This window comes from Psittacula echo (assembly GCF_963264785.1).
Source record: "Psittacula echo genome assembly, chromosome: 1".
Taxonomy (NCBI): Eukaryota; Metazoa; Chordata; class Aves; order Psittaciformes; family Psittacidae; genus Psittacula; species Psittacula echo.
The window spans coordinates 163,281,376-163,304,380 of NC_137735.1; the positions used below are offsets into that span (position 1 = coordinate 163,281,376).

The 23,005-nt window shown below is 48.3% G+C and overlaps 1 protein-coding gene and 1 long non-coding RNA gene across 25 annotated transcripts in view; one reads left to right on the forward strand and one right to left on the reverse strand.

Moving 5' to 3' along the window:
• Positions 1–15,360: 15,360 nt before the first annotated feature.
• On the reverse strand, positions 15,361–18,423 carry LOC308224955. 2 transcript variants are annotated; one of them, XR_013957627.1, is made up of 3 exons: positions 18,317–18,423; positions 17,443–17,538; positions 15,361–16,999 (listed from the first exon to the last, which is right to left on the reverse strand). It is a non-coding gene; the product is annotated as an uncharacterized lncRNA (long non-coding RNA). The 2 variants fall into 2 exon arrangements; XR_013957628.1 differs by lacking the exon at positions 18,317–18,423 and adding an exon at positions 17,780–18,297.
• A 382-nt stretch (positions 18,424–18,805) lies between these two features.
• Positions 18,806–23,005, forward strand: part of LOC308224887 (uncharacterized protein) — a 153,519-nt gene continuing 149,319 nt past the window's right edge. For 17 of the 23 annotated variants that reach the window (XR_013957594.1, XR_013957595.1, XR_013957596.1 and 14 more), the window contains exon 1: positions 19,251–19,745. The gene's annotated coding sequence lies outside the window, so the exon portion shown is untranslated. Of the gene's footprint in view, positions 18,943–19,001; positions 19,202–19,250; positions 19,746–20,729; positions 20,860–23,005 lie in introns of those variants that run through there. The other 6 variants (XM_080625205.1, XM_080625208.1, XM_080625199.1 and 3 more) reach the window with 6 other exon arrangements.

Consider the following 23,005-nt stretch of genomic DNA (forward strand, 5'->3'; position numbering starts at 1 on the left):
CATCCAACCTGGCCTTGAACACCGCCAGGGATGGAGCATTCACAACATCCCTGGGCAACCCATTCCAGTGCCTCACCACCCTCTCAGTAAAGAATTTCTTCCTTAGATCCAATCTAAACTTCCCCTGTTTCAGTCTGAACCCGTTACCCCTTGTCCTGTCACTACAGTCCCTGATGAAGAGTCCATCCTCAGCATCCTTGTAGGCCCCCTTCAGATACTGGAAGGCTGCTCTGAGGTCTCCATGCAGCTTCTCTTCTCCAGGCTGAACAGCCCCAACTTTCTCAGCCTGTCTCCATACAGGAGGTGCTCCAGTCTCCTGCTCATCCTCATGGCCTCCTCTGGACTTGTTCCAACACTTCCATGTCCTTTTTATGTTGAGGACACCAGAACTGCACACAATGCTGCAAGTGAGGTCTCACGAGAGCAGAGTAGAGGGGCAGGAGCACCAGTGGTTTAAAATACTTGAAACAAGATGCAAGCAAAAGGATCTGAAGCTGGAGGTTGGAACTGGATGATCTTAACCTTTCCAACCCAAACCATTGTGTGATTGCGTGATTCTACGATTCTAAGCTAAAGCATCTTGCAGAGAAATGCATGGGGAGATAGAGTCTCCTGCTCGGAGAAGATGCTCTCTTTGTGGGTATAATTCTGTGTAGGAATACAAACCTACGCTACGATCCTATGGAGTTTAGCAGGAAATTCAGCCTTTCTGCTGAGCTCTTGGATGATCTCGAATCAATGCAATAGAATTTCGGAGGTTATTAAAAACCCTGTGAAAATTAAATTACTCCCTGTTTAACTCTACAGTGGTTTAAAATAACTGCCATAAAACCAAGTTAAATTTCTATTGACTCCCACTGCTTTCTTTCCTTACCCAAATTTACAAGATTTTTCCCCATAAAGTTGTATTATGTAACATTAAAATTGCAGTTGATTTTCATTTGTGAGTGGACTGCCTGTCAGCTTATTTTAATCTTGATTAAAATATACAACTAATAGTACGAACACATCAGCAGCATGATAGAAAAGTCTTATAAAGCTTTCACAGATGCCTATTGAGAGAAAGGCACTAAAATCACTTAAAACCAGAGGCTCACAGCGTGGTTTGGGTTTAAGGGACCTTAAAGATCATCCAGTTCCAATCCCCCGCCATGGGAAGGGACACTTTCCACCAGAGCAGGTTGCTCCAAGCCCCGTCCAACCTGGCCTTGAACCCTGCCAGGGAAGGGGCACTTCTCACTTCTTTGGGCAACCTAAAGAAGGTTGATCTTTAGAAACTGTAGGCTTTACACCTTGGAAGGTCTGGTGTAATGTGGACAATTCAAAGTGCAAACATGAAAGGGCTTTAGAACAAACGGGAGGGTTATTTAATGTAGAAGACACAGTAAGGAAACCTTCTAGGGAAGTGGTAATCTTACAGCCCATCAGAGAGAAAAAGGAGCAAGTAGGATGTTGCAGAGAATAGAAATTATATCTTTGTGTCTGTTTCCAATTCAGAGATTGCCTCTGAAATACCTGTGCTTGCTCATTGCATATAATAAGTCTGGGAATAATGTCAAAGAATTAGGTTAAGCCCATGCTCAGACATTTTGCTGGAAGAACAACGTCAGCAAAAGCCCATGTGCTTTTCATACTAGATCAGCAAAAAAGTTAGCATAGTGGAAAAGACAGCTTATTCTGCTGGAGGAAGCTTGTTTACCCTAGATTAAGGAAAACTAAAGTGCCAATGAAAGAGAAGTGTGCGTAACATCTACGTTAAGCTTTCACGGTACATGACTTCCACCATGGGTCATGAAAGACCTGCAGGGTTGAGTAACTCCTTCCCCATCAGTGGCTTTTGAGTCTGGCTGGGGAGCTGGAGTGCTGGTGCTAGCCATGATGTGGCTACGGAACTGATGGACAGGGGTAGAGCAGTTGATGTCATCTACCTGGAACTGTGCAAAGTGTTTGACACTGTCCCACACGACATCCTTATCTCTAAATTGGAGAGACATCAATTTGATGGTGGACCACTCAGTGGATAAAGAACTGGCTGGATGGCCGCACGCAAAGAGTTGTGGTCAATGGCTCGATGTCCGGCTGGAGACCGGTAACGAGTGGTGTCCCTCAGGGATCGGTGTTGGGACCGGTCTTGTTCAACATCTTTGTCGCTGACATGGACAGTGGGATTGAGTGCGCCCTCAGCAAGTTTGCCGATGACACCAAGCTGTGTGTTTCGGTTGATACCCTGGAGGGAAGGGATGCCATCCAGAGGGACCTCGACACGCTTGTGAGGTGGGCTGATGCCAACATTATGAAGTTTAACCATGCCAAGTGCAAGGTCCTACACCTGGGTCAGAGCAATCCCAGGCACAGCTACAGGTTGGGCAGAGAAGAGATTCAGAGCAGCCCTGCGGAGAAGGACTTGGTGGTGTTGGTCGATGAGAAAATGAACATGAGCCGGCTGCAGTGTGCGCTCGCAGCCAAGAAAGCAACCGTATCCTGGGCTGCATCAAAAGGAGCGTGACCAGCAGGTCGAAGGAGGTGATCCTGCCCCTCTACTCTGCTCTTGTGAGACCTCACTTGGAGCATTGTGTGCAGTTCTGGTGTCCTCAACATCAAAAGGACATGGAACTGTTGGAACAAGTCCAGAGGAGGCCACGAGGATGATCAGGGGACTGGAGCACCTCCTGTATGGAGACAGGCTGAGAAAGTTGGGGCTGTTCAGCCTGGAGAAGAGAAGGCTGCGTGGAGACCTCAGAGCAGCCTTCCGGTATCTGAAGGGGGCCTACAAGGATGCTGGGGATGGACTCTTCATCAGAGACTGTAGTGACAGGACAATGGGTAATGGGTTCAAACTTAAACAGGGGAAGTTTAGATTGGATATAAGGAGGACGTTCTTTACTGTGAGGGTGGTGAGGCACTGGAATGGGTTGCCCAGGGAAGTTGTGAATGCTCCATCCCTGGTTCAAGGCCAGGTTGGAGAGAGCCTTGGGTGGCCTGGTTTAGTGTGAGGTGTCCCTGCCCATGGCAGGGGGATTGGAACTGGATGATCTCTAAGGTCCTTTCCAACCCAAACCATTCCATGATTCTATGACAACCCCAACCACTGAGTGTTTTCAAGCACCTCAGTGCTGGCAACCCCTATGTCTAAAGATGCCTTCTTTGCATTAAAATCTGTGACAAACCAAAGGACTGGAGTACACCTGAGTAATGCTTCTTGACAGCAACTGGTACGAAAGAACAACCGAGTACAACCATACTGGCTGTGTTCCCTGGCTCCCAGTCCAACTGGCAGCATTTGGCCACCAGGATAAACTCTTCTACTCTCCAAAACAGGGACTTTACAGTCAAATGGCCCATCAAGAGTGTTAAGGAGTGTTCAGAGTGTTGAGCTCAGGACTGTGCCCAGACAGGGTCTGAGGGAGCACAGCCTCAGCCAAAACTATGCCAGGAACCACACTAAAACCAGTGTGGGCAAAGCCTGACCCGGTGCCCTGGCACTACTTAGTCACTAGCATAGAAGTAGCTGTTGGATCCCACCAAGGTCCAGCCAGTCCAACAGACGACCTCCAGCGATGCTCCCCTGTGCTCCCCCACACCCATGGGGCTGTTTGCAAGAAGCAAGTCCCCACCCAGGAGGGATTTGTGACTGTGGATGTGTCTCATTGCACAAAAACAGGAAAGCCGGGCTGCCAGCGTGGCTAAAAGTAAACTCACCATTAGCTAATCTGTTTTGCTCTAATAGTAACGCAGTGATGTCTGGTGCTAGCTCAATGGCCAAAATTGACTGGTGATAGTTACACCCTGTGCTTTGCACAGAACAATAAATAAATGATCCAACAAAAAAATGCCTTGCTCGGTTTGTCCTGTTTCCTTGCTGAGGTGCAGGCAGCAGTGCCAGTCCTCAAGCTCTTAGGGCTTGTCATGATTCCATCATCTTCCATTCATCACTTCCTCAGTGCTTTCAAAAATCTCAGCTATGAATTGGCTCTCCCAAGTGAGTGCAGCATAAATAGCTGTGCAGGTGATGGCTCAGCTTGCGTCCTCTGTGGTCACTGCTACAGCAAAAAGAGCTGCAGGGACATGCAAAGGGGACTATTCCCAAGTGCATCATATGCCATAAATGATGTTAGGGACAGCTTGTGTCCCCCAGTGCTGCTGCTGGATGGTCTGATGAGGGTAGAGACATGGCCTTGATCTCCTTCAGGATACACTGAGGACAGTGTGATGGGATCCCAACTCTTTCCACACTGTAGAGCCTACAAAGGAGAATAGCAGCAAGGACCCACTAAACCCTTTTCCCTCCTGTTTCCAGATACAGAGCACTTCCCAAAGGAGCCCAGGCAGAATGTGTCCAACATGAATGATGTGGCTTTTGGGAAGCCCCTTTTCACCTGTGACTCTCAAAGCACTTGGCAAGGAGCTCTCTTCACTTCCCTGTAATTGCAATGTGCATAATGATTCAGAGATTTGAGCATCACACACCTTTATCCAGAGGGCGTAGTACAAACCCATCTATTTGCAACACGGCTTCCCCTTGTTAAAGTTGCAGCCACGACTTAAGTACAGGGAAAGAGAATGCAGAAGACTTCAGATGCTCTCCCAAGGAATCGTTGCTGTCATTCCTCCAGCTGGTCAGGGTGTGATAACTGGGATCAGTTACTCAGCAACTGATTTGGCACTGGTCTCCTTTGATTTAAGGTCCTGTAGACTCACTTGAACTTGCACATGAAGTAAGTTCTCCTAAGGACAGACAGAGACTCCTCTTGGAAACGTAGTATTTCTTGTGAATCCTACAATTCCTTTGACTTGGAGGGAGGAGTTTAATTTTCCATTGGGAAGTTGACTGCTCGTGAATCAGCCTTCTGAAGAAGAGTTAAATCTGGTGATAATTTAAGGACAGGCCGATCTTTTGGCAACACCATGCTGCAAACTTGACATTTTCAGGTTATAAACCTCCAGCAAATAAAAGCAGAAAGAAGAATGGCTTCGGAAAAGTTCCATTGGGCTATAAGTCAGAAGTTGTTCCACAACATTTTATCTCTGAAATGTCATGCTGTACTGGCCCCAAAGCAAGAAGAACAGACGGTTCATCTAATACAATTATTTTAGGATCCTTTCATCATGAACTGTGAGCATGCCAAAATGAAAACGTATCATGGGAAAGCATTTCTCATTGAAGCCTGAATCTCCTCCCTAATGTTTATTCTATGTCATGGAGAACATGAGGGGCCAGATTCACTCTGGGTTAAAAACACTGGCATCGGTTCTTGCAACACAAACCTGGCCAGGATTCAGGACGTGACAGCCGAAGGAGGCTGCAGCCTCCCTTGTACCAACAACCACTTGATGCTGAGTGCTGGCAAGTGAGGAAAGGGGATGATGAAGAGCAATATGAAGCGTGCCATGGAGGCTCACTCCATTCTGCAGCTGCTGCCTGGCATCCTGGATCCCAGCCACAGCAGTGAAGCTGTGTCCCACATGCCTGCAAGGTGCAGAGGAGGTAGGTAGCAACAATATCCTACTCTTCATGGAATCATAGCATCCCAGACTGGTGGGGCGGAAGAGACCTTAAAGCTCATCCAGTTCCAACCCCTGCCACGGGCAGGGACACCTTCCACTAGAGCAGCTTGCTCCAAGCCCCTGTGTCCAACCTGGCCTTGAACACTGCCAGGGATGGGGCAGCCACAGCTTCTCTGCGCACCCTGTGCCAGCGCCTCAGCACCCTCACAGGGAAGAGCTTCTGCCTAAGAGCTCATCTCAGTCTCCCCTCTGCCAGGTTAAAGCCATTCCCCTTGGCCTGTCCCTGCAGGCCCTTGTCCCAAGCCCCTCTCCAGGTTTCCTGCAGCCCCTTTAGGCACTGGAGCTGCTCTGAGGTCTCCCCTTCAGGAGCCTTCTCTTCTCCAGGCTGCCCCAGCCCAGCTCTCTCAGCCTGGCTCCAGAGCAGAGCTGCTCCAGCCCTCACAGCATCTCTGTGGCCTCCTCTGGACTCGCTCCAGCAGCACTGACACAACCCCCCTTTTAATTGATATAAATCCCTGCATGGTGGTGATCTGTACCTCCTTGCAAGGGCTCTTTGCAATCCTGGGTGGCAAATCAATGTCTTCTATACCTTCAAGAACATCACAAAGTCTTTTCCCTTAAAAGAAAACCTTTCCATGCTGTTACTGCAGTTGCGCTTGCTGCAAAGTTCTCTCTGACTCTCAGCATGTTCCCATTTAGTGGATTATTTGGGCTATTTTATTACTCCCACATCCTGGGCCGCTGCCCTCTGCCTTGCAAACGTGATGTATACTTTGAACAACAGTGACAAGGCATTTTGTTGCATTTAATCTTGTTTCCTTGCTGCTCTCCTCCCATGGCTCTGGTACCACTGGCTTTCACGTCATCTGCAAGTTTATTGGTGATGATTTGCATCATTTCCTCTGGGTCAATCCTAAAGACACTGAACAATCCAGGGTCCAGAATAAATGAATGTAAGACTTCAGGAGCTCTGCTGTAATTGAATTTCAAATTACATTATGAGATCTCTTGCTGAAAGAGTTTTTAATCCACTTAGTAGATACCAGATTAGGTTTTGTACCATTTTTCTGTAATTGGGACTGTGTTCAGGAACTGTTCAATAACTTGCAGAAACCTAAATAATTTATAACAGCCTTATCTTTATTAACAAAACTTAGATTCTCATTAAAAAAACATTCATTTTTCTGACATGACAGGCTTTCCATAAAGCTGCTCGGGCATATCAACCAGGTTAGCATCCTTTAATTCATTACTAATCAGAGCTCGTATCAGATTTTCTTTCATATTATTTGGGATCAGGGTTAAACCAATGAATTCATAATTACCTGGGATTTTTCTATTATATGAAACAGAGTCTTCTGGCTTCTGCACAGAGTGTTCTTATAGGTTTATGCACACAGAAGCAACACGCTCGGGTTTGTTGGCAATCAGCTGGAATGAGCAGCAACACAACAACTCCAGACCCATCCATACAGGATCCCAACATCACACAACTATTTGGGATCCAAGGGTCTCCAGACTCCCCTCTCACAGTAGGGTTCACATCACCCTTCAATCATATTTCTCACCCAATGGAGTGTTGCAAGGATGGAGATCCCAAAAGCTCTCTGGACTCCTGTTCCAAGAGTTGACCACATTAATTGCAGGCTTTTTCTCCCTGATATCTAGTTCTAGTGTCCTTTGCTGCAACGTGGGTTGATGGCCTCTTGTTCTAGCACTGTGCACCTTCAAGAAAAACCTGGCGCTGTCTTTCCTATAATCTCCTATGGGTAGTTAAAAACAGCACTAAGCCTTATCACCTTAAGCCCGAATAACCTCGACTCTTCTGGGTCCCTCCAAGTGTTCTCCATGGGCTCAGCACTGTAGGTACCTGCTGGTTGCAACACAGCAAAATGCTCAGCTTCACCAATAGCCTCACTGACAGGGAACACACTGATTAAATACTGGGAGTTGCTTATCTGCTTACTTATTTTGGCTGAAAGAGCTGGGCTGGGTCAGCCTGGAGAAGAGAAGGTTCCTGAAGGGGAGACCTTAGAGCAGCTCCAGTGCCTAAAGGGGCTGCAGGAAACCTGGAGAGGGGCTTTGGACAAGGGCCTGTAGGGACAGGCCAAGGGGAATGGCTTTAACCTGCCAGAGGGGAGACTGAGATGAGCTCTTAGGCAGAAGCTCTTCCCTGTGAGGGTGCTGAGGCGCTGGCACAGGGTGCTCAGAGAAGCTGTGGCTGCCCCATCCCTGGCAGCGTTCAAGGCCAGGTTGGACACAGGGGCTTGGAGCAAGCTGCTCTAGTGGAAGGTGTCCCTGCCCATGGCAGGGGCTGGAACTGGATGAGCTTTAAGGTCCCTTCCAACCCAAACCATTCTGGGATTCTGTGATTTACTGTTCTCTGCCAGAAGAGAAGTTGACAGCTATATTAGTCTAGCTTAAGTGCTACCTAAGTCTTTGTACCTGTTCTGGGGAGTCCAGAGAGCCCAAGGAAAGCCTTGAGCAACAGTCACCAGTATCTAGTTAATAAGAAAGAAGAAGTAGGTGGACGTAGGTGGAATTGCTGCTTATGCCACCTTGCAGGTTTATGTTCTTCCTTGTTTACAGATGTAATCGTTTTATGGAGAACAGTGATCCAAAAAGCTGGGAACTGAACTTAATCCATTTCATATGTGCCTGGTTTTGTTGTCTGATTTACTGAAAGATATCAGCACAGTTTTTGGTGGGGAAAAAAATGCCATCTGTGTGCTGGATGCTGTAAATCTCAAAAGGCAAAGGGATGCCTGAATGCACAGTACACTCAGATCTCTTAATTGCCTTTCCTAAATGCCCACTCAGTCTCTCAGTGAGCTGGAGAGGGGTGCCTCAGCATCAGGTGACTTCTGTACTGCTTACAGCAGCCATCATCTTAATCTACCATCCTAAAAGGAGTTTTAATAAAGCCTCCTAGCTACTCTAAAGCTAGGCTCTAGGGGGAAGAAGAGGAAGAAGACGAGGAGATGGGAAATGTCCTTTTTCATCCTTCTGGCTGGAAGTAAAAGTCAGGGCAAGGAGCAGCATATTGCAGAGGTGGGGATGAGTTGAAGAGATAAATTGATTATTACTACTGATTTGCAACAATAGAGTGAACTAAATAATGGTTTCCTACCTGGCAAACGAGCTATGGATGCTCTGCAAAGAGGGACTGCACTATAACTACCTTACAAGCCCAGCAGAAGAGCTTTAAACTGTGTTTGCAGGGGGCTGGCAACAAGATTTCAAAGGATGGAGCAGAGTTCCTGTGAGACAAGGAGATTGTAGCTCTCTTAGATTAGGCTCTGACTACCAGGGAGGAGATTGCTGAGCATAGGAAGGTGGAGGTTAATTAAGTTGAAAGAGATAACAAAATGATGGAGTGTTTACCTCTGAAGAAGGGAAGGAGTGAGGGAAACAGAGAAAGGAGAAAGGACACTAAGCTGTGCAAAGGCTGGAAACAAGACTAGCAAATGATATCTCTAAAGGAATAGCGTGATTATGGAGGACTAAGATGAAAAAGAACAGGACCAAATGAGTCTCAATCAGGAAGGGATATAGAGGGTGACAAAGGAATGTTCTGTAAAGGTATCATAAGAGGAAAGCAATGGAAATTACACATAAGTGAATTAACAGAAAATGAGGGAACAGAAATAACAATGAAAGTGTTCAAGGCCAGGTTAGAAGGGGCTTGGAACAACCTGCTCTAGTGGAAGGTGTCCCTGCCCATGGCAGGGGGTTGGAACTGGAGGAGCTTTCCAACCCAAACCAGTCTGTGAGTCTATAATAACAGAGAAAACACTGGACCATTCTTTATTTGTTATGCTTTAGCCTTGGAGGAAACACATAAAAGAATGATGAACCGCTATTTATCAGAAGCACTTTTACCAAGAGGATAAGGCAATCCAAAATAGCAAACGAAACAGTTTAAGATCATTCAAAGAAGTTAGACAAATTTAAGTCAGCAGGACTGGATGAAGATCCCCCCTAGAGCACTGCAGGCACTACCCAGACCAATCTCTGACTCATTAGTAATTATCTGGGAGAGTTCATGGAGAACGGGAGAGATCCCAGAGGAGGGGAGAAGGGCAAACACAGCGCCTGTCTTTAAAAAGGGGAATGAAGGACTTAGGGAATTATACAGCAGCTTAGCATATAATGCAGAAAAATAATGCAATGGACTGCCAAACAATCAGTTATTAAGCACTTGACTGCTAATAGAAAAACATATCATCAACCAGACTGGATTTGTTATAAATGGGTGATGTTAAAACCATCTCATTTCCATCTTTGAACCCAGTAACTGTGTTGCAGAATAACGGAGAGGAGCTATATGTCATACCTTTAGAAATAAGCAGGGGTTTTAACGTTGTTTTATATGACATTCCCATAAACTGATGGGGAACTATGATCTCTGTGAAATCATCTTAAACCACACTTGTATTCAGACAAGAATTACTAATTCTTTTCCTTTGGATTTCCAAATGGGCTCCTGAAAGGTTCACTGCTGGACCTGATTCTAATATTTTCATTAGTTACTTGGCTGACGAAATAAAGAATATTTAATTACTCTGGAGGATGTGCTCAAAAATGTTGCTGGGAAATGGGAGTCATAGTATGAAATCAACCAGATGTGGTTCATGATGCTCATGAGCTACAAAATACGTCAGTGCAAAGCGGCAAATCACTGGTCAAGCAGCTATTCAAAGGGAAAAGAGACACTGAACAGTACACAGCTGCTAGAGAAGAAAGCAAATCTTATTCTAGGGTGTATAAACAAGAGGTGAAACACCAGAAGCAATTTAATAAGGGCTTGGTTGAAATACCAGGTTTGGTTGGGCTTGCATGTTGTGCTAGGAGAAGGTAGAAGAAAGATGTAGGCAAACTGTAGAGGGGCTAGAGGAAAGCAGCAAGGGTTGTAAATGGTTCCAAAAACTTGGAGGATTTTCTTTGCTTTTATTCCAGAAGGGGGAAAGAAATGCATGAGAAGATGAAAACTCTCTTCTAGGACAGAGGAGACTTATAAAAAGGGTATTGGCAATTGGTCTGGGTACAACTCAACTAAATTGACTTGATTTCCTACAAAGATCGTTGTTACCGGATACCTGGGGAAGAAAAATAAAACAACAAAAATCAAACCCAAAATATTTCTAATTCAAAGCAAATTCATTTGAATTAAAATCCCTAAATTAATTCCTATTTTTTTTCCAGTCTGGAAGTCGTTCAGCTCCTCTCAGGGATGGTTGAATTCTGCTCAGGGCACCAAGGTCTCTCTCCATCTCTCCTTTTCTGAGTGTCCTCTCTCTAGATGTGCCAATGCTTCCACATTCCCTGTGCCTGCCCAGAATGCAAAGCACTGATGTAAATCTAGTATTTGTGCTTTAGAAGAGCTTCAGACACACTGTTGGTGTTAATTAATTACCCAACAACAGGAGGAAGGCAGTGATACCAAGTGAAGCATGGAGCTTTCCTTGTCCAATAGCAAAATCAATCCTTCCTCCGCTCTGCTGCAGTTTTACCACTTTGCTTTTCTAATGTACAAATATAGCTCTATATAAGCAGAGCCAAGAACTTCCTTGTCTGCATATCTCCCACAGCCAGCATGTGGTTGACAGGGGGTGAATGTGGTGCTGGGGTCCTCACTTCCAAAGGCTAGAAATTCCAAAGTGCTGGAATTCAAAGCAATTGTGCAAAACCCACACATTGCATGGCAGGGAAACAGGAGCATTTCCCACTTTTCCCTAACAAGGAAATCCTGATTTGCAAATAAAGGAATAACATATGGATAAAGTTTGCCAGTTTGATGTTCAAGAAGAGCAGGAAAAAGAAAGAGGAACATGCCTTCTCTGAACTCAAGGAAGATTATGAGACAAGCTGCTGGATGTCTCTGGGTAGAGATAAAGGAAGAGAGAAAGCAAACAAACCCAGAAGCAGCCTCACAGTAGAGTCTATTGTACAACAACTGATGACAAAAGGGGATTGAGGAAGGGCTTTTTGAAAACTAAAGGGGTCATGCAATGAACAAGTGCTGGTGGACATGGAGCAGAATGATACATCAAGGTCAAGGACGTGAGTGTTAAAGTGAGAAAGAAGAGAAAAAGAAGAAGGAGTTTAAGAGTTTGACTGCTGCTCAGCACAGCCCTTGGGTATTAGGGAATTTTCTGGTACTCTGAAGGTGTTATCTTCTCCCTTCATAAATAGCACCAAGTTCTCAATGATCAGATGGAATGGACAGGCTTTTGTGGGCATCTTTCTTCTTGTAAAACACTGTTTATTCCATACAAGTAACAATGTGAGAGTGAACTTCTCAATGCAGATGTGCAGCGCGGTTTTGGGGAGGGAATGACATCCATCCATACTTCTTGGAGAGGGAGCTACTGAGTGCTGGTCAGCTCTAAACAGTCATGGAGAGTCACCAGTACCTATGAATTTGTTGCTGCATTTTACCTTGAATATTTACCAAAAGCACGATACCAATGGTTTTCAATTTAAAAATCACTTTATACACCTTGCAAAAATAACTTTATAGACCTTTGGGGGTTGGAACTAGATTATCTTAAGGTCCTTTCCATCCCTAACTATTCTACGATTCCAGAATGCTCATAGCATCCTCATTCAGCAAATAAATACTTTGTATTCTCAGAAGGATGAAAGAAAAAGTTAAAATATATATATTAGGTAAATTTTGATAAGCCTTAAAGATGAGACCCCCTCTGTTCACTGGAGAAATAAGGTATAAAATCACGGTTCATACGGTCTCTGTGCTGCTCCGCTTGGTCGCCTGTGGGACACTGAGGTGGCTGCAGCTAGAACACTTCATGTGTTGCTGCTGAAAAGGTGCATGAGGAAATGATCAGAGAGGGTAGGATGTGGTTAAAGCTTCGGTTTGCTAACTGGAGCTAATGTGAGGGAAGCATATTATGTCTCACATCCATTAAGGCCTCCAGCAATCACCTCCCACTAAGAGGAAGGAGCAGCGGAGGAGGAATTGCGACTTCCTGAGTCCCAGTAGCTCCTGGAGCTGTTCCTGTTAATATTCAATTATGTGCTGACCTGGACTTAGAGCACTGAACTACATCTCACTGCAGCCCTGAGGCTCAGCTGCAACAAACACAGCTGCAGGAGGCCAATCCGCAGCGAGAAACAACCCCAAAACAGGGTTGTCACACCTCCGGCCGCCTGTGCAGAACCAGCACAGAGGAGGAACCATGCTGTCCACCCCCTGCCTTTTCCATCTCCCCTCTCCAGGCAGTGTGCCTTTGGGAAAGAGGCTACAAACAGGAGCTGGTTATACTGGGGGCATGGTCATCAGACCCATTTTTCTTCTGTTTTGTATCCTGGATGTGCCAATTGGCCATAGAATGCTCTGTGTGCTCTTCCTCTCCATCTCGTACCAAACAGCTTCTTCTATGGCTTTTCCTTCACTTCACCCCCCTAACCCCAAGTGTCTCCCATCCCTATTGACCCATCCACTGTCTGATAAACCCCCTTCACTTCCAGATCATGGTGTTAACTTGACATTTGCAAAAGGTCGCCGTGTTTGCTCTGCCTGGGCGTCACATTGCTCACTCTGTTGTGTTTTTGTTTTGTAAGCCCTTCAAGGCAAAGGTGATCTCCTAGGGTATGACTATAGAGTGTCCTGGAAAGCAAGGCACCTGATCTCAGTGGTGTCTAGGAGCTGAAACAGATAATAAAGTGTTCCTTGATGGAGAGGCTGGCTCTAGTTGTATAATCATCAGAGGTTAATGAATCTTAACTTGTATGTAAAAGTCTTACTTCCAGAAGAGGTCCATAACATCATTTCACGGTAGAACAGCTATTATTATAGTATCATAGCATCCCAGATTGGTTTGGGTTGAAGGGACCTTAAAGCTCATCCAGCTCCAATCCCCTTCCATGGACAGGGACACCTTCCACTAGAGCAGCTTGCTCCAAGCCCCTGTGTCCAACCTGGCCTTGAACACTGCCAGGGATAGGGCAGCCACAGCTTCTGTGTCTCCTAATGTCTCATTTCAATATCCCTTCTGGCAGGGTAAAGCCATTCCCCTTGTTCTGTCCCTATAGGCCCTTGTCCAAAGTGCCTCTCCAGGTTTCTTGTCAGCCCCTTTAGGTATTGGAAGACTGTTATTCTCCCCAGAGCCTTCTCTTCTCCAGGCTGAACAAGTTTTAAAGAGTTCCAGTGCCAGATCACTCCTGTACTTCCAGGAGTCCATTCAGCCTGTGTGGTATTCCTGGAGCATATGCCATTTGTTACTGCTGCAGGAACAAATACGGGACATAAGGAGATGACACACAACACGTATTTTGTGCACCCAGTTGATGCACATGAAGGCACAGCTTTTTTTAGCTTGCAGTTTGTCACACTAAAACTGTTTGTTGCATCAAACTAATTGCAATTGAGATGAGAGCATATGTTGTACGCAGTGTTAGGATGGCTGTCCTGCAGGAGCTGGCCCCAGCAAGGTGCAGCTGGGAGAGAAAAGATGTACAAATTAAGCCTGTGCTCTCAGGTAGGAATGGGTCTGATCCTGTCCTCTGGTCCTGGCACGACCACCATCCCTGCGTTTGCCTCCCAGTACAACTGGAGGTGGAGATGCAGGGCTAGAGCTCTGCCATGTAATAATCTTGGTTAGGCAGCTGGGAGAGCTCCAGCCTAGGTAGGAACTCAGCACGTTCCCTTCCTATCCATAAGGAGACACCCCAGGCTTCGTGACACTGACTGTCAGCTACAGAGAGGCTGGACCACAGAGGTAGATGGGAGAATGGGGCTGTAGGACTCAGCAGGGTGAAGCCTGTGGTTGGGGTTGTTCTTCTCTTGGTGATGTAGGCATCTCATATAGCAACACATCTACTGACAGCATCTGGAAGAGATGTGGATGGGGGATCCTTGCCTATAGCTTTAGTGCCAAGATCAACTCGACTGAAAAGCTGTGCCAGCTCAAAGAACAGCCCAACTTGGATCCTCTGCCGTGGTTTGCTTTGAGAGTGACACAAAAGCTTGATCGTTCCCCAAAACTCCATAAATGCATTCCCAGGCACTAATTTTTCCCTTGCATACAGTGGTATTCCTTAAAACCCTCTACTGTTTTGCTTTGAAAACAGCTCCTTCCCTCAACTATCCTGATTCCTCTGCTTCTTCATGATATCTCTTGCCTGAGAGCAAAAACTACACCAGGCAGGGTATGACAGTGGTGTAGCTATGTATAGGTTACTCAGCTGGCACACATGGTTTGGGTGGCTGGGAGGTGGCTGACAGCCCTGATGTGTTATGGCTAAGTTCTGCTTCAATTTCTAATCCAGATCTCTCCCTGCTGCCTGTGTGCAACTTGCAGGAACCTGAGTGTGTCTTCAGAATACCTGTTTTCTCCCCAAATTCATCCAAAATTAATTAATGGGTTCAGAAGCTCTGGGGAGAGGGGGACGGCCATGGATGTGAACAGAGAAGCAGCACAGCAGAACCTTTATTTCCTTAGGGAGGCAGCCTGAAGAAATCTAAGCGTTTATTTTCATCTGTTGCTGAGCTTACGACCCACACAAATAACAGGGAAAAGCGAGCAAGCAGCCGACTGCAGAATGGGAACAGGGAAAATGACTCAGCAAGCTTGGCACCAAGCTGGAGAAGATGCAGGTACATTATAACCTTGCTCGAGCATCAGTCTTGTCCGTAACATGACGCAGAAAGAGCAGCTAGTGTAAGTATTTGCATCCCATGGAAACATTCCTCCCGACAAGTGATTTAACACTACTCTTGCAAACAGTTATATACAGGAGCAGAGCAGGTGAGAGGCTGCCTTTATATTCACCAGTAAGGAAGTGTAAAAGTTCAATGCAAACCCTTCACTGCTTTTGAAATATCCTTTATTTTCCTATTATTAGTTGACAAATAGCTGCTGAATTATAGTTTCATGCTTTGTTCATGTCATTTTGCCTAAGATCAGTACTTCCTGCTACATCACCTTAGAAACTTGATCAACAAACACTGAGCTCTACACGTAAACAAAGCTTTATTTTACCCTCTTTTTGGCAGCAGGCAGTGTTTTGAACCCAGAACATTTCAGGTTCTCTGGCTATTTGCCCCAATTTCACAATTTGGGTTTGGTTTTGAGGGCCTGTCAGCATTGTTTATGCTTACATCTGTTTGAGCAGCGAGTGGCAATGCAAATACATTGCTGCAAATTGCTCTCTGAAATGGGGCTTTCTGCTGTCAAGAGTTGAAATGAAACTGCACTTCCTAACATGTGGGAACTAAAGAGTGAAATGAATTAGAAAGAGAAGTGAAACGAGAAGATTTGGTTTCAGTGACAAAAACTAACCAAAATGAAGCAAAGACAATGGTGAGAAGTAACCAGAACCATGTCCGAAGCTCGAGCTCTAATAAAGCCCAGGGGTGTTACCTCTAACAGAGGAACTGAAGAACTCTGCAGGGTGCTTTAACCATTTCCTTGTGGAATAGCATCAGATCTTGTCCTGACTCCACAAGAAAGGTCTTTATTTCGTTGTGGAAAAAATAGGACTGGAGCCTTATAAAGTTTTCTTACTTGCTTTCACAAGATGAGCATTTCCCAGGTAGCTGCTGTTAAACTACAAATTAACCCAAAAGCAAATGGGGGGATTTTATTTGGCTGGTTTAAAACCCTGCAGAGGAACCTCAGTACTGAGCCTCCTGTGATCTGCCACAACACAGTCCATCAGTCAGGGATTAATTTTAAGGCAGATATTAAAGCCTACCATATGATGCAAGATTTTCCTATATGTGCACTTCAACGGGATGCTTTAAATCCTGTGCGTGTGTGTATATGTGCATGCTGGTGTTTACTCAAAACTTCTTAATTCACAGGCAGACACAGCCTTTGGCTTCTTCAGGCCTTTCCAAGGAACAGAAACTTAGGAAGGGAAAGAGAAGACTCACCTTTAAACCTCTTGTTTTTGAAAGTAAGTGTTTGAAGGAAACAGGCTCAGGTGGAAAGAGACTGTAAAGATTTTATAACAATGCTTTTTAAGAGGAGGCAGAATTCCTGCTCTTTCTTAGCATAAGACCTTTCAAGAATTTAAAGTAAATTGGGGAAAAAGGACCCTATTTTCAGAAATGGATCATTTTGTTTTTCTCCTCAGCTGTAACCTAGAGCATTTTGCCTCGACAGCATGAAATAAAGCTGTGTGATGCTGCGCTGTCAGCGCTGCCGCCGCCACTCTGCCTCCTGCAAATCTCTCAACAGCGATGTCCCTGTCGGAGCCCAGCAAGGGAGTGAATCCTTCTTCTTCCAGTCGAAATCCTGCACCAGGAAAACTCATCCTTCAGCTCTATAAAACACAGCTTGGGTTTGCAGCAAGCGGCTCACTGCTGTTTCTGAGGGTTCATGTGGGCTAGGTAACTCTCTTCCCATGACACAGCAGAACAGCAACAGCAGCAGCAGCAGAGTAAAAACAGATCGGTTCTGGCAGTACTCCTAGAAGACTACTTTATATCCCAGCTCCAGCTTCTTTCTCCTTTAAGGGTGATCTGGAGATGGGAATATGGAATAAAAAGAGGCGTAGTGAGGTAGGGAAATAAGGCCCAGGGGAGTGGAAAGTGAAACACGCTGGAGCTTGACTCTGAGGCAGTGGGACAACCTGGATAAAATGGTAGAAAGGAACCCTGTGGTAGAAATCCTCCCAAAATTGGATGGGAAAGGATGGATAAAAAAAGATGGAGTGTAGGGTGGATAGAGGAAAGATTCTAAGAAGAACGAAGGAATGGAGGATGACCTGTTCCTCACTCAGTTAACTCTTTTGAGCTAACATAATTCATAATTCCTACAAAATTCCTGTAAAACTTGAAAAATAATAGCAGAGGTATCTATATACCGTTACATACATATATGCATAGTGCACAGGCACTCGGAAATGAGTCAGTTGTAGCACAGGTACTTCAACAGGTTTAATGGGAGAGTGAAGAGATTTTACCTGCTGACAATACCAGGACTGGGCCTGGGCGATCTGTCTGGGCAGCTCCGGTCCCTCCTATGGCTTATGGTACGTGTGACGGGTACCAGTGTCAACCTGCAGACAGTGAAATGGTTGATTAAATGACTCCCTCAGAGAAAACTCGGTGGAACACTGAAGAACTGAAATCCCAGAGTTAAAATTTATTACACCTGTGGGTCACGCTTTAATCTGCCCTGGGGGCTGCGACTTTGATGCAAGCAGTAAAGAGGGAATGGATGTGACACCTTGTCCTCCTTCAGTTTTTAACAGCAAATCCATCCCCCCTACAAGCCAGATCCTTAAACCTTGCACTGACCACTGTGATCCCACTGTTTCGGGAGCAGAATTCAGGGAGCGCCTGCGGGAAACATGCACTACATTCCATAGAGAAAAACCCGGGACCCCCCTGCGCATCGCCAGGCAGAGGTTTGGCGCTGGAGCTGGTGGGCTTCATGTCCCAGATCTCATTCAAAATCCTGGGGGCAGTAGGACAGCTGGGAAAGCAAACCCACTTCAGCACCGCAGGCGGAACAGCAGCCTGAGGAACGCGGGCAGGCGGCGGGACCCCGGGGGCTGCTCCAGGGGCGGAAAACGGCTCCGTTCTTCCCCTTTTCGCTCCTCTGTTTTGTACACGGGGGTTGTGCTGTTGCAGTGGCGAGCGTACGGCTCCTTCCAGCGCCTGCAATCCTCCGTGGAGAACCGGCGGTGTTACAGGTGAGAGCGGGGAATCACTCCCCCGCCAACCGGCGGTTAACCACCACCTCCGGCCGCCCCGCACGGCATCGCTCCCGTCTCCAGCCGCCTCAGCCTCGCACAAACAATGTTTCCCCCCCCCCCCCCCCCTTTTTATTACCTCTTCAGTTTTCTTTCTATTTCTTTATGTCCCAACCGGTCCCAGCACCCGCCGTGCACCATGTCGCGCACCGTCCAGGAGCGGGATCCACCCCTTAGAAGCGCCCGTTCGGCTGTTTCCCGGCAGCGACCAGCGGTGTAAAGAGAGGAGGAAACCCAAACCAACCTGCTCTCATTATTCTTATTAACAGTAATAACGACAGCAAAGCAAGCGCAGCTACTCGCCTTGACCCGCAAGGCTGAGGGCGGTGGGGTGTGAGGAGGTGCGGCTGAGTTGCGGAGCTGCCCGGCGTTTATACCCGGTGGGTCCGTTCCGCGGTGTCCGTCGTCACATGAAAGTCCCCTTTAAGTTTCCATAGAGAGGCCTCCGGGCGTCACATGATGGACATGATATAATGAAACAACGTTGTGCGGAGGGAGGGAAGCGTTCGGGGAGGCGGCGGGGAAGAAGCGGTACCCCCCTCCCCGGGACCGCCCCGGGTCCCAACCGCGGCCCGCCCGCCGCGCCTGCACCTGTCTCAGCGGCCGGCAGCGCGGCGGCCCCGCTGATGGGGCTCGCGTGTGGCACCGTCCCCCTTCGGAGGAGAAGGAGGACTAGAACCGGCGGAGCAGCGGCCGCTCTCGGAGGTAAGTTACCGGCGGGACGCGGGCTGGGGGGGGGGGGGGGGCGCCTGAGGGGGTGGCGGTGCGCGGCTGCCGCGCCATGTTTGCGCGGTGGCGGTGCGAGGAGCGGCGGGGTGGTTGTGTCGGGGTGCGGGGTGAGGGGGTGCGTGTGTGCGAGAGGACGGAGCGGGGGTGCCGCGTGTCCCCGCGGAGCGGCGGGCGGGTGCGCGCCCTCCATGTCCGCATTCCAGCTCATGTTGCGCAGATAAAATTCAAACTTGAGGTAAACACAAGCGGCGGGGGGGGGGGAGGGGGAGGGGGTGGTTGGTGTGAGGAGGGAAGAGGGAGGGAAACGGAGGCTCGATCCATCCCGGCTCCCGCCGCCCTCTTGCCTTCGCCGCTGCTCTGCCCGCCCGCCGAGCCCTCACGCACCTGGGCTGCCAGCAGCGAGCACCCCCGGCCCGGCTGCTCCGCAGGGGCTGCGGGCACCGTTCGCCTTCCCGCAAGGGGAAGGGAGAAGCCGGGTGAGCATCCCTGTTGCCCGCTGGTAGGAGGCAGCAACTATGGGTATGTGTGCGGTGGACGGTGCGCGGCAGGTGCGCGGGCCGCTGTCGCGACATGGCGGGGGCTTGCCTGTCGCGATGTGTGTGTGTGCGGGGGAAAAGCCAAGTGACAGCCGAGCTGCGGTTTGTTAAGGGGGGGTGTGTGAGGAGAGACGGGACTGCGTTGCTTTCCTCGCTGCGTGGGTATCCCGAATGGAGCCAAAATAGCACCGATCCCCCCCAGAACACCCGGGTGGGGGGGGGGAGGCCGGTCCGCATTTCGAAGTGCGTATGGAGAAAACAAGATGCGGGAGGGGAACGGGGGGGTGGGAAGGAGGAGGGCGGGGAGGGCCGGGCCGCGCCGCCGCTCGCCCGCCCGCCCGGGTCCGTGACACAGGCGGTGCCGCCGGCAGCGGGGTATATTTAGCACTTCCCCTCCCGCAGCTCCTCCGCGGGTGATGGAGGCGGCCCCACAGGTGGGTGCGTGCGTGAAGGGGCGCGGGGCGAAGCGCTCGGCGTGAGGGGAAGGGCGGCGGGAGGCTGCTGAGGCGGGAGGGGGGGAATCGGCGCTGTGGGAGCGGGGTAGCGGCGGGGCGGGGAGAGGCGCAGCCCGCGGGTGTTGCGGGTGTGAGGGCGCGGTGCGGGGCCGGCCGTGAGGGGCAGAGTAATGGGGGGGGGTGAAGGGTGAAGGGGGGGGGTGTCGGTCTTTGCGCGGGAAGCACGCGCGGCCCCCGCCTGGCGCCTCCTCAGCACTGCACCAAGGCGGCGGGACAGCCGCGCCCCCCCCCCGGCTCTGGTCCATGAGGCCACGCCCACCACGCCCCTCCGGACCAATCACCGCGCTGCTCACCCGCTTCCCCCCCCCCCGTCCTTCTCCCCTTTCCCCGCTCCCCTCCGCCCGCCCTTGGCATGGCGCGAGCCCCGCGCCCGCCCACCCGCCTGTTTGTTATGGTCGGGGCCACGTGCCGCCGGCTCAGCCGGTCACGCGGACTCGCCCCGCCCACCAACCCCCTTCGCCCGGCTGCTGTTACCCACGCCGAGAGAGGGGGTGAGCGGGGGACACGGGTTCGAGACCCCCTCCTGACCTAGGGGGAGAGGAACGGGGAGCAGGGACCCTCTGGTTTGTGCCATCTTCGGGCTGTGCCCACCGTTGGGCCCCTTAAACCTCGTGGGTCAAGCCATGGCACCCTGAGAGAGGCTTTTCTCTCCAGAACACGACTGGTTATACCCAGTCGTTATTTTATATCCTTTTCTGTCTATTCTCCCCCCCCCCCCCCCCCCCCTTCCGGTATAAACCAGCTGCGTACCTGCCTGCCCCGGCGTTGTTGCACACGTAGGTAGCGCAGGATCGTGTTCAGCTGTTGGTCTCCTGAGCCTGAAGCTTTGAGCCTATTTATAGGTAGGTTGGGCAGCCTTTAGCGTGAAGGACTTGTGCCACGTCCAAATCTGCGGCAAAACGGGGTGTCTGAAACCGCGGCGTTTCATTTTCCTCTGGCCTTTGTTCCTGGAAATGGGGTTTTATGGGAAGCTGTGGAGGAATGGGTGTTACAGGCTGAGCTTAGAAGGACTGGTCGGTTTGGAGCTGAGGAACGTCATGCCGTTTTAATGGAAGTTCTCGGGTAGCAGAACAAACAGTAAGAGGATACTCGGTTCTAGATCGGTGGCTTGCGGTTTGCAGAGAGTGGACCCCAGCTGTCTGCAACCAACTTCTCTGGAGTCGATAGGAAGCAGAGGACGTGTGTTCTCTATAGGCTTGTGTTCATTACACTGAGTTCTGCACTGCTGAAGATTCTGGGGCTGATGAGCTGAAAAAAGCTATGAAAGATTGCTGTTCTAGATAGCCAATGTGTTTTGGTTTAGAATAAGTGTAGGAGGGGTGAAAGCCCCCTGTATCTGTGTGTTTTGTTGTGTACGTGCTTACTGTGCTATTTAAAAACATAAAATGCGATGTATTTCTAAGAACTGCATCATGATTAGTGACGCTGCGACTCTCAAATAGCCTTAAAGAGTTAAATAACAGCAGATGAACGAGAACAGGTCAAGAAGAGGGAAGATGGTTTCATAACTAATGGCAAGGAGTGTGCATGGATACTTAAAACTGGCTTGGAGTTGCAGTAGAAAGGAGTCTTCTTTAGGAGTAGTAGGATTTTAATGCCCTATAAATATGGGCCATGAGAAGGAGGGTGGAAAGATAAATAAGGTTTGCAGCTTTCTGCTGGGCTGGTGGAGTAAATGGATCGGGGGACGGTTTATGATGCTTCGCGTGCTTTCACTTCTCTTCCATCGTAACTCTGTCACTAGAGTTTTTTTTGTGTGTGAAATGAAGAGAGTTTCCAGATCCTGACAGAGGTTGACGAGGAGGGAATGTGGCCTTAAAATAACAGGAAGGGTAATGGCTCTGAAACGCACTGCGATGGTGAAAGGACTGGGGTGGTATTTGGGAGTGCTTGACTTATACTTGTGGGGAGCTGATGTTTTGTGTTGGAGTCATTTGAAACACTGTTAACTTGCAGGAATATGTTTATTAAAGCTGATTGGTTTGTATGGGCGTATCTGCGTGTCTTTGGAGGGAGGGGGGGGAAGAAAAAACCTAGCTTAAAATAGGAAACGAATAGGGAGCAGTTGGTTTGTTAGATATCTGAGACTAGCAGGAGGTGCGCAGTGCAAGCTTGCCAGCGTCTCTGACTTGTGAGTGTACGTGGAATTGCTGGTGGAATTGATGCACCAGGAAATTGCTTTCTCTTGTTTTTGTTGGGGAGCTGCAGTTAATGCAAAATGAGCTCTTTGGATCCCCGTATCCCGTTTCTCTTTAATATCACCAAGATCATTTATCTTCCCAGCCAGACAGAGGCAAAAAGACTTCATTTTGTAACTTGGTTCACCTTCCCTTCGGTTGCTGTCAGCTCATGACGAGGCACAATGTGTGCTGTACACTGTGTTCTGCAGAGCTGTTGTGGTGAGGAAGACACCGTATATGAAGAAAGGGCTACGAAAAAATACGTGTTGTGGCAGTTCTGCCCCCTTTTTATATAAAACAGAACTGATTTGTTTCTTTAAGAGGTCCCCAGCGTTTCATTTTGCCAAATTTCAGTAGCAAAAAGGTCGCTATTATACTTTTCATCAGGACTTCAAAAAGCATCTGAAAAGGAAATACCTAAGCTAGTATTTGCATTGGTTTTGCAATAGGAAGTGGGGAAACCTTTTTGTCTGCTTTAATAGGGGAAATTGTGATCTTACTTTTAAAGACATGTTTGTTTACACAACTAATAGCCTGTTACGTGGTTAAAATTAAGAGGATCTCTTTAATCCAGGCTAGATTTTTTGGTTTTAATTGCTGTAATCACGTGTTTACTATATTTCTTTCAAGTTTGAAAGTGAAAACATAGAGTTACAGGGGGTTTTTTTATGTGCTCTGGTGTATAGTGCAACTGTACTTGATCCCGCTATATTTACATGGTGTTTTTCCCATAAGCATCTTGCTCCTGGAGGTACTGGTAGTACTAGAACATGAGTTTGAAAGTGCCATAACATAAAGGGTGAGAGTA